Source organism: Schistocerca nitens, chromosome 8 (assembly GCF_023898315.1).
Source record: "Schistocerca nitens isolate TAMUIC-IGC-003100 chromosome 8, iqSchNite1.1, whole genome shotgun sequence".
NCBI classification, from domain to species: domain Eukaryota; kingdom Metazoa; phylum Arthropoda; class Insecta; order Orthoptera; family Acrididae; genus Schistocerca; species Schistocerca nitens.
The window spans coordinates 284,810,221-284,823,481 of NC_064621.1; positions in this window are offsets into that span (position 1 = coordinate 284,810,221).

Here is a 13,261-nt window from a genome sequence, read left to right on the forward strand (position 1 = left end):
AACCTACATCCTTCTGAATCTGTTTAGTGTATTCACCCCTTGGTCTCCCTCTACGATTTTTACCCTCCACACTGCCTTCCAATACTAAATTGGTGATCCCTTGATGCCTCAGAATATAACCTACCAACCGATCCCTTCTTCTAGTCAAGTTGTGCCACAAATTTCTCTTCTCTCCAATTCTATTAAATACCTCCTCATTAATTATGTGATCTACCCATCTAATCTTCAGCATTCTTCTGTAGCACCACATTTCGAAAGCTTCTATTCTCTTCTTGTCCAAACTATTTATTGTCCACGTTTCACTTCCATATATGGCTACACTCCATACAAATACTTTCAGAAACAACTTCCTGACACTTAAATCTATACTCGATGTTACAAAATTTCTCTTCTTCAGAAACACTTTCCTTGCCATTGCCAGTCTATATTTTATATCCTCTTTGCTTCTACCATCATCAGTTATTTTCCTCCCCAAATAGCAAAACTTATTTACTACTTTAAGCGTCTCATTTCCTAATCTAATTCCCGCAGCATCACTTGATTTAATTCGACTACATTCCATATCCTCGTTTTGCTTTTGTTGATCTCCATCTTATATCCTCCTTTCAAGACACTGCCCATTCCTTTCTGCTCCTCTGCCAGGTCCTTTGCTGTCTCTGACAGAATTACATCAAAGTTTTTATTTCTTGTCCATGGTTTTTAATACCTACTCCGAATTTTCTTTTTTTTTCTTTACTGCTTGCTCCATATACAGATTCAATAACATCGGGGATAGGCTACAATCCTGTCTCACTCCCTTCCCAACCACTGCTTCCCTTTCATGCCCCTCGACTCTTATGCCTGCCATCTAGTTTCTGTACAAATTGTAAATAGCCTTTCGCTCCCTGTTTTTTACCCCTGCAACCTTCAGAATTTGAAAGAGAGTATTCCAGTCAACATTGTCAAAAGCTTTCTCCAAGTCTACAAATGCTAGAAACGTAGGTTTGGCTTTCCTTAATCTATTTTCTAAGAAAAGTCGTAGGGTCAGTATTGCCTCATGTGTTCCAACATTTCTACAGAATCCAAACTGATCTTCCATGAGGTCGGCTTCTACTAGTTTTTCCATTCGTCTGTAAAGAATTCGAGTAAGTATTTAGCAACCGTGACTTATTAGACTGATAGTTCGGTAATTTTCACATCTATCAACACCTGCTTTCTTTGGGATTGGAATTATTATATTCTTCTTGAAGTCTGAGGGTATTTCGCCTGTGTCATACATCTTGCTCACTAGATGGTAGAGTTTTTTTAGGCCTGGCTCTCCCAAGGCTGTCAGTGGTTTTAATGGTTCTGCTACGGATTGTTCTTTATTTTCAGTGCGTATTTGTAGTTAACCATGTTAGTCGTTTTATGCTACATACTATCGTTTTCGTTTTTATAAAAACTGTGTTATTCCTTTTGTGTCTTTTATGTATCCTTGCTTTTATACTACAGTTTACTTTGTTTAAAACATTTAAATACGTATGATACTGAATTATTGCTGTGAGAGTTGTGTACTTCGTACAGTTGACCGCTTATCACGCTAATAGTGCCCCGTAAGTGGGGCGCTCTACACCACGTTTACCTAGCTAATTGCCACACGTTATGTTCAGTGTCTGCTCTTTTAGCAAGCTGTACCTCTGTAACAATTTTTAGTATTTCCATACAGCACTTTATTCCGTATTTGCTGACTGTTTGGCTAGAGCTCCATTCTGACGTCATGTAAAATATGTGACTTTCCTCCCGAAAAAGATACCCTTAGTGGTATTGAAACCTGGTCAAGATTTTTACAGTAAACTTACGCAACCGGTTGGCAGTATACTTTATACATTAAAACTTTATTTCCTGTTGCTGCTGTCAGCCTTCTTCAAAATTGTGAGGCTTCAAGAAGGGATAGTGGATTGTTAAAGGAAGAAGGGTAGCTCGCTGTATTATCGTGATTCCTTGAACAACTTAATGGTATGGTGCCCAGAAGAAAAGCGAGTCAGTAGAGGGGTATATGAATTAACAAATCACGATCGTTCCGACAAATCCGTTTTGCAGGAGGTAGAACACAGGGGGCGTGATGCTTTTTTTGTGTGGTTTGTCGTCCAGAGTGTCTCGGAAAGTACTCTTGCAGTTTCCGAGAACCCTGGACGACGCAGAGGCATCTACGGTAGCTCTGACTGAAATTGATTCTGTAAATAAACCAAGGGAAACATGAGAGCCACAGGATTGCTGATTTTGGTGGTCCTGGGCCTGTGGAGCAAATCCAAAATGTCACAGATGCAGTGGGCTACTTATTACGCAGCAGTCAGACGTATTGACTTCGGAGCACCAGAGGACTTTGATTAGAATTTAGATGTATGGACAGTAGGAAATGAAATTCAGCTGCTCGAGGACACGTTCGAGAAAGTACACTCTCTGATTCAAGGCAGAGCGAAAATACATTATATCAAAAGCAATATCGCTTATTACGAACAACTTTCGTACGTCTGCAGGAGCAACTGCGTCAGACCACGGAATTGGTCCCACGAGTTTGGCAAAAAAGAAGCTGGGTAGACACAGGTGGCATAATCGTAAAGGCAGTATTCGGTATTGCCGACGCGGAAGATGCTGAGAAGATATATGCTGGTTGGCAGCAGCTACAGGGTGACGTGGAAGAAAACCTGGAAACCCTTGAAATACCACGCAATTTGCCAGTCTCGAACTAGACGCGGAGAACAATACCCGGCAGTTGCGCACCATGGCCACCACGATCATGACTTACATTTGAGTCAGCAGACGCAGTAAATCACGACTTAGGGGTTCTCAAGGACCACTTGGAAACAGTCTACACAAAGCTGACCATCGCGAGGCTTTCACGCGCTCTTGCCGAAAGTGCAAGGGTAAGTGTAAAATTACCCCAAATGTTGACAGAACTCTTCTTATATTGGTCATACTAATCTCTGTCTAGGTTTATATTATTGTTATACCATTGTGGTCCCGCTCTTAAAGTTTGATCCTAATTCTTCAATTTGTGTTCCTTTTGTTGCAGACAGGCCATGTTGTGACGGTACGTCACATAAATGGACATTTGGCGAAAGAGAAAAGAAGTTTTTGCTATGAGACAAATGAAAAACAAATTATCTAATGTCTAAGTACGTCTGCACGATGTATAACAAATAGTAAACAATGTAAGTTATTATTATCAAAACACAAATATCGATGTAATTAACAAAACAGTTTTTTAGTATAATCTTTGTGTAACATAGGCCATGAAGATCAGAGACAATGCTTTGACTGAATGAGCTCTCCTGTTTTTTGTTTCGTCTAGAGGTAGGCTGCCATTGTAGCGCTGGATAATATTTAATGCAAGTTTGGTTTTAATTTAGTAAAATATACTTATAATTGTTATTAGAAAGTGTGTATTATTGACTTAGTTGTCACATCTCATGACCGCAACCATTAATTCTCATTAACCAAGTTTTTTACTGAAATCGTAGTGCAGGGAGCTCGTCTCCCCTAGCAGGATTTAATCGGCTATTACGCTGACTGTATTATTTTTAAAAAATGGTTCAAATGGCTCTGAGCACTATGGGACTTAACATCTATGGCCATCAGTCCCCTAGAACTTAGAACTACTTAAACCCAACTAACCTAAGGACATCACACAACACCCAGTCATCACGAGGCAGAGAAAATCCCTGACCCCGCCGGGAATCGAACCCGGGCGCGGTAAGCGAGAACGCTACCGCACGACCACGAGCTTCGGACTCTGTATTATTTAATTAAAATTTTAAGTCATAATATGAAACGTAAATGCGAGAGACTTCTCAGTTTTGATCTTTCATTAATTTCAAAGTTAAAAAGCATAGTGATAAATTTCATTTACTACAATCCACAGCACTGAATGAGTTCAGTATGTTTCATTTCGGCCGCCTAACGGCAGATGAGATTCTCTCCAGTTTTGCCTTGCAAATAATGAACAAGCTCCGCAATATCTCAGTTAAGCTTTGTGACATTTGGTACATAAATAACCAGTAGCCCCTGAGACTCATATTAATAATTACAGGTTGCGTAAGAATACGCATATTTTCTTTTCTGTATAGCAGCGCTCACGCAAACTATTTATTAGAAGGCGGTGAGTCGCGCCTTATGTTTAAGAAATATTATATCGTACGTACTTCGGGGCAGTCGATGTCTGTACGAGTGTTATCGCGGAATAAGTTAATTAAAAGTCTCATGCTAGCCCACAATATTTAAAGCCACCCTAACCAAAATCATAAAATAATTATAATAATAAAAATATATAATTATCCCGTGATAAGTGCCCATACCCACACACATATATAGTTATACCGTGATAATCTACACTCCATTAGAAGTTTGCACCAAAGAGGAACAACGAATGGTGTTGCCGTTTTTGTGGTCGGAAGGGGTATCGGGGGCTCAATCCATCAATGAATTTCGGTACAATATGGGAACAGTGTCTTGTCGCAACGAATGGATTGCAAAATTGTAATGCTGGAGCCAAGTTTTGTCTCCACCATTAACATCCGGAGAGTATTCGGCAGAGTATGGAATGCAAGAAAAAGTTCGAAACCCAACGATCCACAGGAAAACTGATCCTTATTATTTTTTGGGACTCAAAAGCCCCAGTTTGGAACAGTATCAGGAGAGTGGCAAAGCAATAAACAGTCGCGTTGTAGTGACATACTTACTACCAGGCTGAAGCCAGCAAATCGAATCAAACGCTGAGGACTACTTTCAAAATGTGTAGTCTCGCTGCATGACGACACCCGCCCACGTAGGTCTGGCCACCCTGCTGGAATGCCCGGGAAACTCAAGTTTGAAGTAATGGCTCATCCTCCGTATAGTCTTGGTCTTGCCCCTTCCGACCGCCACTTGTTTTGGCCACTTAAAAAGGCATTAAGAGGCTGCCGATTCACCTTGGACCAAGAAATGTGTGGCTCGCCGATCAGCCGAAAACTTTATTTTCTCCATAGAAACCATATTTCTGCATCCGGAAGTGTGGTATCATCTGTACTATCAGAACAATTGACGGGGTTCCTTGAATGTGCGAGTGAACGGCTATCTTCAATGGCAATTAATTCGGAAACGGCGCAACGTATCGAAATTTTTTCTAAACATCTTTCCCCAACATGACCTACCCTTCAACTCCGTTACAAGCTCTTCAGATTGTTTCTGACCTCACTGCATACAAGAATGACAACTGTAGTTTGTTTTGAGGTGGCTACATGTCATTCAGTAAGTGCACAAAATTAATCACTGGACGGACACGAATAGCAGGAGCGGAACTGGCAGCTTGGAGCTACTAGAGTTGCACTGGATCTGCGTGCTGGAAATACTTAGCGACAAGCGTGTCATTTCACACTGATCATGTAATGATGACACTAGTGGATGGTAGCACTATATTTCATAAACAGTTTGTAATAATTTAAATTCATGATGGGTTCTGACTTAGATTTAGCACAAAATAATGCAGTGCTAATAAGCTGTTTTTACAGGCTCTAAGTGGAGATGTATCTACGGTGGGGCAAAGTGATACTTGTTATAAATATATAGATACTATAACAATAATTATTGCAAAAAGTAAATGATATACGAAATTTAACACTTCCGTATTCAAACACTGCTGTGGGCGTCCTGCAGTGAAGGTATGAACGTGAATCATATCCTCAGTGTGCCAGCGCTGCATTCCGTGCTTTCCTAAGACAAATTCCGCTGTCCATATCAGGATATACACTTTGCCACCTTACAGTGTTTGGCGGAGGACATTTTGGTACCACTGTTTGGTCTTGCCTTCATTGTCCCATTTGTCAATGGCACAATGGAAGAATGTCAATATTAACACTAATTTCTCGGAGTTCTTCGTTGACTTCATCCCGCGAGACATGTGTGGGGTGGCTTAATATATTGCCGACTCTTCCAGCAAAGTACTCTCTCGGAATTCCAATAGTACTCACCTCGATGACACTTTAATGCCTGTCTTGCAGCGCCTGCCATTGGAGTTTATTGAGCATCTACGTAACTTTCTCGCGCCGACTAAACGATTCCGTGACGAAACGCGCCGTTATTCGTTGTATCTTGTATATCTGTCCAATTAATCGCACGTGGTATAGGTCTCATGCCAATGAGCAATGGTCAAAGATCGCTCGAACAACAGTTTTGTAAGTCACTCCTTTCGTGGATGAATTATTTGTCTGTGAGAGTCTTGCTGTTCATGTCATTCTGGGATCTGCTTTACCTACTATTTGTTTTATCTAGTCATTCCACGTTAGGTCGCTCTGGATGACTACACCTGGGTGATTTACAGTAGTGATTGTTTCCAGTGCTTTATCAATAACAGTGTATTCATACAGTACTGGATCTCCTTGCCTATTTATGCGCAACATGTTTTACTTACCAACGTTCAGGCTCAAATGGCTCTGAGCACTATGCGACTTAACTTCTGAGGTCATCAGTCCCCTAGAACTTAGAACTAATTAAACCTAACTAACCTAAGGACATCACACACATCCATGCCCGAGGCAGGATTCGAACCTGCGACCGTAGCGGTCGCTCGGCTCCAGACTGTAGCGCCCAGAACCGCACGGCCACTCCGGCCGGCCCAACGTTCAGGGTCAATGCCAGTCACCAACCATCTATAGATCTTCATGCATTTCGTTACAGTCATCTGGCTACTTTCTTATAGACAACCGAATCATCTGCGAACAGCCTGTTGAACTTCCGACGTAATCCACTAGATCATACGTCATGAAAATAGATGTAGACAAGTTCCGTTTGCACTGTATCTATGAAAAACAAAAATCATAGATTATGTTCACAAAATCACTGTATGTATTCAAAATAGACTCGTCCTGAATTAATACACAGTTGAAATCGTCTTAAAAGCTCTTTTATATAGTCACTGAAGTCCTTTTTTGGAGTTGCATTTAGTACCGCGTTACAATATTCTTGAATGTCCTTCAGTGCATCTCAACAGCGTCTTCATTTCTATTTCCAACATGCGGAACAACCAGGTCGGCTGAGGCCAAATTCGGCGAATAGGATTGGTGATCCAAGATTTTTTTCCCTTTATTGTTATTTTGACACCTTATACAAAGGTAGGCCGGCAGCGGCAATACTACGCCGCTCTTCGGCCACAAATAGTACATTTATTACAAGTGGAGACATCGAAAAACGAAACAACACGGTGGATAGACAACAGTAGACATACAAATTTAAAAATACATGAAGTCGTTCACAAGTGCAACGTCTAAAGAAAAAAACGTTCAGCACTTGGGCACTAACAGAGACGACAGAAACACGCACACGTGAACGAAGGAGCACAAATGACGGAACACTGAATCACTAACATGAAGGCACACACAACACACTGGCGACGATCTCTGGCGCGCGAATGTTCACTTTATGTGTACGAGTCTGGGGACCTGCCAAAAGGGGAAAAGTTGGGGGAGGAGGGAGAGGGGAGGGCGGAGATGCCAGTGGCAGAGATGGGAGGGGGAGGAAAGAAGGTAGGGGGGTGGGGGAAGCCTGGGGGGAGGAGGGGGGAGGAACGGAGGAGGGAGAGAAGGGAGAAAGGGTACCCTAAGGATAAAAAAACACATAGTGGGGAGAGAAGGGAGAGAGGGTACCCTAAGGAAAAAAAGCACATGGTGTGGAAGCGGAGTATCAAAGTTGGTAGGAGGGGTAGATGGGATGAGGGCATCATCAGGGAGGGGGAGTTGGTGGAAGCCACCTTGGGAGAGGGTATGGAGAGTGGAGAGATGGAGAGCAGGTGGGACATGGGAATACAGGTGCGGCAGCGGACTGGGGTGGGAAAGGATGGGAGAGATAAGCGGGTGAGGGGGATCAAGTTTACAGGAGGTGTAGAGGTTCCGTATCCGTTCGAGGGAAAGGAGGAGGTGTGGCAACGGAATAAGGTCATACAGGATCTGCTTGGGGGAGGGGAGACGGATGCGATAGGCGAGGCGGAGCGCATGGCGTTCTAGGATTTGAAGGGATTTGTGGTGATCCAAGACTGTGATCCTTCTGCTGGCCAAACACTCGCACACCATCTTCACTTTGTGGGCTGAGCTTTTGTTGTGGAGGAGCGACCAGGACCCTGACTCTCGATATTTGGGTAGAATTAGACGAATTCACTGGCTGATATGCCTAACTTAACACAAAACTTGATGTTGCCTCATTGCTCAACCGCCATTTTCCGACGAGTGTCAAACACAAACTATTACATTCACAGCCAGGATGCCTGCTGCAGCGATGCTAACGCTTTGACCTTGTGCACAGCTGTAGTTGAAACTTGGATGAAGGTAATTCTACAGCTCGCCACGAGATTGCATTACAGTTTGCAATTTCACATCAGCTCTCCTAACGCAGTTATCACTCTCTGTGTATGTATGTAACTTCCACATCACATCCTAAACCACAGCATCGATTTCAGCCAAACTTGGGGTACGCGAATAATTTGCCTTCCTGGCTAGCTGCGTGGTCTAACGCGCTTCTTCCTCAGCGGGAAGGCGTGCCAGTCCCCGGCAAGAATCCTCCCAGCGGATTAGTGTTGTGGTCCAGTGTGCCAGCTAGCCTGTGTATGGTTTTTGAGGCGGTTTTCCATCTGCCCTGGCGAATGTGGGCTGGATCACCATGCAAACATTTGGGGTTACACTCCTCTGGTATGAGACGTTCACAGGAGGGGGTCCAATGGGGGCCGAGCCGCACAATAACCCTGTCTTCGTTGTGGGGCGGCGGTGGGTTGAGTGGGCTGCTGTGGCCTGTTGTGGGGTTGTGAACCACTGAGGGCTACAGACAAAGTCTCTCCGTTGTTTCTATGTCCCCAGTTGAATATGCACACACACACACACACACACACACACACACACACACACACATACAGTACACAAGTATAATTTACTATCTGTGAAGCACTATGTGAGTAATAAGCACCTACGTTTTGTAGGGGTGGGAATGGAAACGGGGTAACATAGAAGCATAACTCAGAAGCACCTGGAGCAATTTGAATGAAAATTTGCTTATTCCTGATTCATTATTTGTATAGGAATACTGTCTGGGTAATATATCCCCAACTAACATCCATAGTAGTGAGTTTGAGTATGAGAATTCATGAAAAAATGTGACTACATTCAATAAAGACCAATATTATTATTGAATCCATAGTTTTTTGTGTCGTTAGGCTCGGTCGGTGACAGTCGTGAATAGGGATGGGGGGGGGGGGGGCGGGGAGGACGACGCTGAGGTGACATACCAAGTTATGTACGTAGTGCCTGAAGCAATTTCTGCCAAACTTGGTAAGTAGATTTGCTACCCAGAAAAAATTACTCTGAAAATGGGACTCCTCTAGCACCCCGACAGCTGAGGGTGGGGTGAAAAGGGGTGACAAAAGCATAGCTCAGGTCCTCCTGGAACTATTTCAGGTAATTTTTGTATATACATTACCATCTTTGTATACAGTCATATACCCCTAGTACCCCAAGGGCGGGTGACGGGTATGATAAGATAGTGATATGTGTAAATTTTATAAAACGACCTGTTGGTATTTCTTTAACGTATTTAGTTGACTTGGAATACTTTAAAAGCCTGAAACTCGTTTGTCCCTCACTTGTGTAGTTCACAGTGCCAACTAATTCGTTAGAACGAGCACTACAGCGAGCCAATACTTTCTTCAACATGGTTCGGGGATCAGTATAATGCCACACAGCTGAATACCACAAATAAGTTTAACGTCCTCTGTAGGGTCATATTGTGTAAAATAGGTGAGAATCTGGCAAATATGTGGGGAATATATGTGACATAATTATACGCTGACGAAACCGCGACAAAAAGCGAGAGTATATGTATATACTGTAAACAGACTTACTTGGCATTCGTCTGTCGATTTCGTACCGTTAAGAGCGACAAGTCGAGACTGTATGCAAGGAAGTCTGAATCTAGTCACAGAATGATAGCACGGAACTGCATCAAAAGCATTCCTGACGTCAAGGAATACGGCATCAACCTGGGCGCCGATGTCAACTGCGCTCTAGGTCACGTGCACGAACAGAGCGACCTGAGTCTCCCACGATCTCTGGTGGTGGAATCCATGTTGAGCACAGAAGTTGTTACATAATTTAGCAATAGATGGAGGTCAGCTATATGGGCCTATTATTATGTGTGTCTGTCCTACGGCCCAACTTGAAAACGTGAATAACGTATGCTTCTTTCCAGTTAGTTAGCCTTCGTTGCTCCAGCGATATATGATCAGCTACTGCCAGAGTGGAAGCAAATTATTTCGCATAGTCTCTGCAGAATCTATGTCCGAGAGCCTTTCCGCTGCTATGCGTTTGTAGTTGCTTTTATATTTCTGGTGATCACTTATCTCAACGCCATTTCCGCGTTGGTACCGTGACGGAAAGGAGGAAATAATATTAAGATGTCCAGCGATGAAACAGTTTCGCAAGACCGAATTCAGTATTTGGCTTTCTCCCTGTCATCTTCCACTTCGGTGCCAGTAGGGCCACAGTTTCTGAATAGATGATTTCGATCAGCTTACTGACTTTACATAAGACCAAAACTTCTTATGGCTTTTAGTCAGACGGGGTGGCAAAATTTTTGCTTCAGATTCATTCAACGCTTCGCTCATGGCTCTTCTTAAGCTCATTTTCGTTTCATTCAGTTTGCGTTTCTCAGCAGGGCTTTGACTTCGCTGAAATCCGTGACGAATCTCTCTTTGTTTCGCAGGAGCTTTCTAACACGGCTACTACTTACCACGGTGGGTCTTTTTCATCCCTTAAAACCCTGCTTGGAACGTAGTTGTCTAAGGCGTATTGAACGATGTATTTGCATTTTGTCCTTATGCGCTTCACATCTTCCTTCTCAGGACTAAAGATTTGATGTTGACTACTCAGATTGCAGTTTGTACACCGACATTCTTGGTAAGCGAAAATACAATGTGTTTCAAGTATTATGTTGTCAAAACTATCTATCGCTGCGCCGCGGCTCGGTTATTCGAGGAACAGGTACATTATGTACAGTATATTCATAAAATATAGTCTGGTGAGGTCTGTTATGACTGCACGTTCAGCATGAAAAATATTTGTTTAAACGCGTTGTAGGTTAAAAATACAAATGGTAACTTTAATGACTTCACTTTTAAATAAACCTTGGAGCATAATTACTTTCAGTATTGTTATTAAATGTCCTTGCAGAGCTGTGGAATTATTACACAGCACGCAAACCGTTTTCTCACACCAGGGGCTGCAAATACTTTGAAACATTAGCTCTATAATTATCTCAGGTGTCTGTCTCAGCTGTCTGCTTCGATCTATATGTAGAAAACACACTTTTCATTTGTTAAATTCATTTAATATCATTTACTTAACGTAATGTAAAATTTCCCCGTTCTAGTTGCTATTAGGTAACTTACTAGAATATCCTATCCGGTACGACTGAAAGTTGAAGGAAAACGTGAAAATTCTTAGGACTGTTATTCAGTATTTCATTAAATGTCAAGAATTTATCACTTCTACTTAGCAAAACTTGGCTCTCTGGGCCATATTTAACTAAATTAATATTATACATCGTAACGGCGTCCAACAATGGGTTCAAATTGCTCTAAGCACTATGGGACTTAACATCTGAGGTCATCAGTCCCCTAAACTTAGAACTACTTAAACCTAACTAACGTAAGGACATCACACACATCCATGCCCGAGGCAGGATTCGAATCTGTGACCCTGTGACCGTAGCAGCCACGTGGTTCCGGACTGAAGTGCCTAGAACCGCTCGGCCACCTCGGCTGGCCCAACAATGGGAATAGTTGGCTAATCTCAGTATTGTACTACATAGGAAAGGGCGCTACTTTTACAGAATATTATTTTAAACTTTATAATAATAAATGTATTTTCAAATACAAATCTAGAAATTATTAATTGTTACAGACCATGAGAAATGAGGCAAAATGTTAGTGAGCCCATTCAATTCGGCGGTAGTAGCTAGAGAGATGAAACATTTCATCAAAACAAAATATATGCCATCCAGTTTTTGTAATGTTTTTGTCTAGATCACACACACACACACACACTACTCCATATTATGCCTTTGATTATGTTCACCTTGCGAATTAGACATGAGTATTTTTAACGCATTTTTAACGTCTTTACGAAAGTCAGTTCCAGGAGACGGTACAATGCCCCCAGAAACATTTAAAGCATAAAAACAAAGTGTTGCGGTACAAATGTTCTTTGTATCGGTGAATTAGTTACACCTAGTTATGTAACTGAGAATATCTATTTTTTGCGCTTTCAGTAATAGACAAGTCGTTCATATTGATGTGATAAATACATGAGTAATTGCCTTTAGGTATGTGTCGTAAATCATTTGTTATTGCAAAAGAGTTACGATGTTTTCTTTGAAAATGTGGTTCAAATTACTGTACGGTAAGTATCAGAATTCATATAGCCTGGAAAAGACTTAGCATACTTCTTGATATGTTAATAAATTAATGCTCCCCAGTTTGGGTTACAAGGCGTGAAAAATCCTGAGATGTAAAACCCCTCTGGAGCCCTCTGACGTCCCGTATTTCCGAATAACTTTAAATGTCCCGTTGTGACAGGCTCTGTCCCGTGTTTCAACTTCGATTATTTTTGCAAAATCTTTCCCGCTACAGCTGGCGAATACCTAGAAACGCATGAAAACACGACTAGTTCGGCTGTCGGTCCATGATAGCGCCCCACCCTCTCGCGCGCCGTTGCGTATCTCTGCTTGCTTCTGCCTGTTTTAAATCTTCTATTTGTTTGTTACCCATCTCACTTTGTTTCTACAATTTTCCGTCTAGCATTTTCGTTCATTTGCTAACTCGTTTAAATACTATGTCAACCTACGTTAACAATACTGAAAGGATTTTTTTTAAATTCCATTCTGGTTTAGAACTTCGTTCATTGTTTTGCGAGAACTGTTCAGTGTTGAACGCGTTACGCTTGTTAATTATTTCTAAAACTATAGATAAAATGAATGATTTAAGTGACAGTGGCTCAGATAATTCGTCTTGAAGGGATGGAATACCTTCTAATAAAGCCAAAAGGCTTACTAAGTACAATCCGAACAGGTGGTTTAGACGAGTAAAAGAAAACTCGTACAAGGCGTACTGTCGCCTGTGCAATAAAGATTTATCATGTGCTCATGGAGGCGTTGCTGATGTAAAACAACACGCTTCTACTAAATCTCCCATGACTGTTATTAGCAACAGAGCATCAAGTACCTTATCCCAATA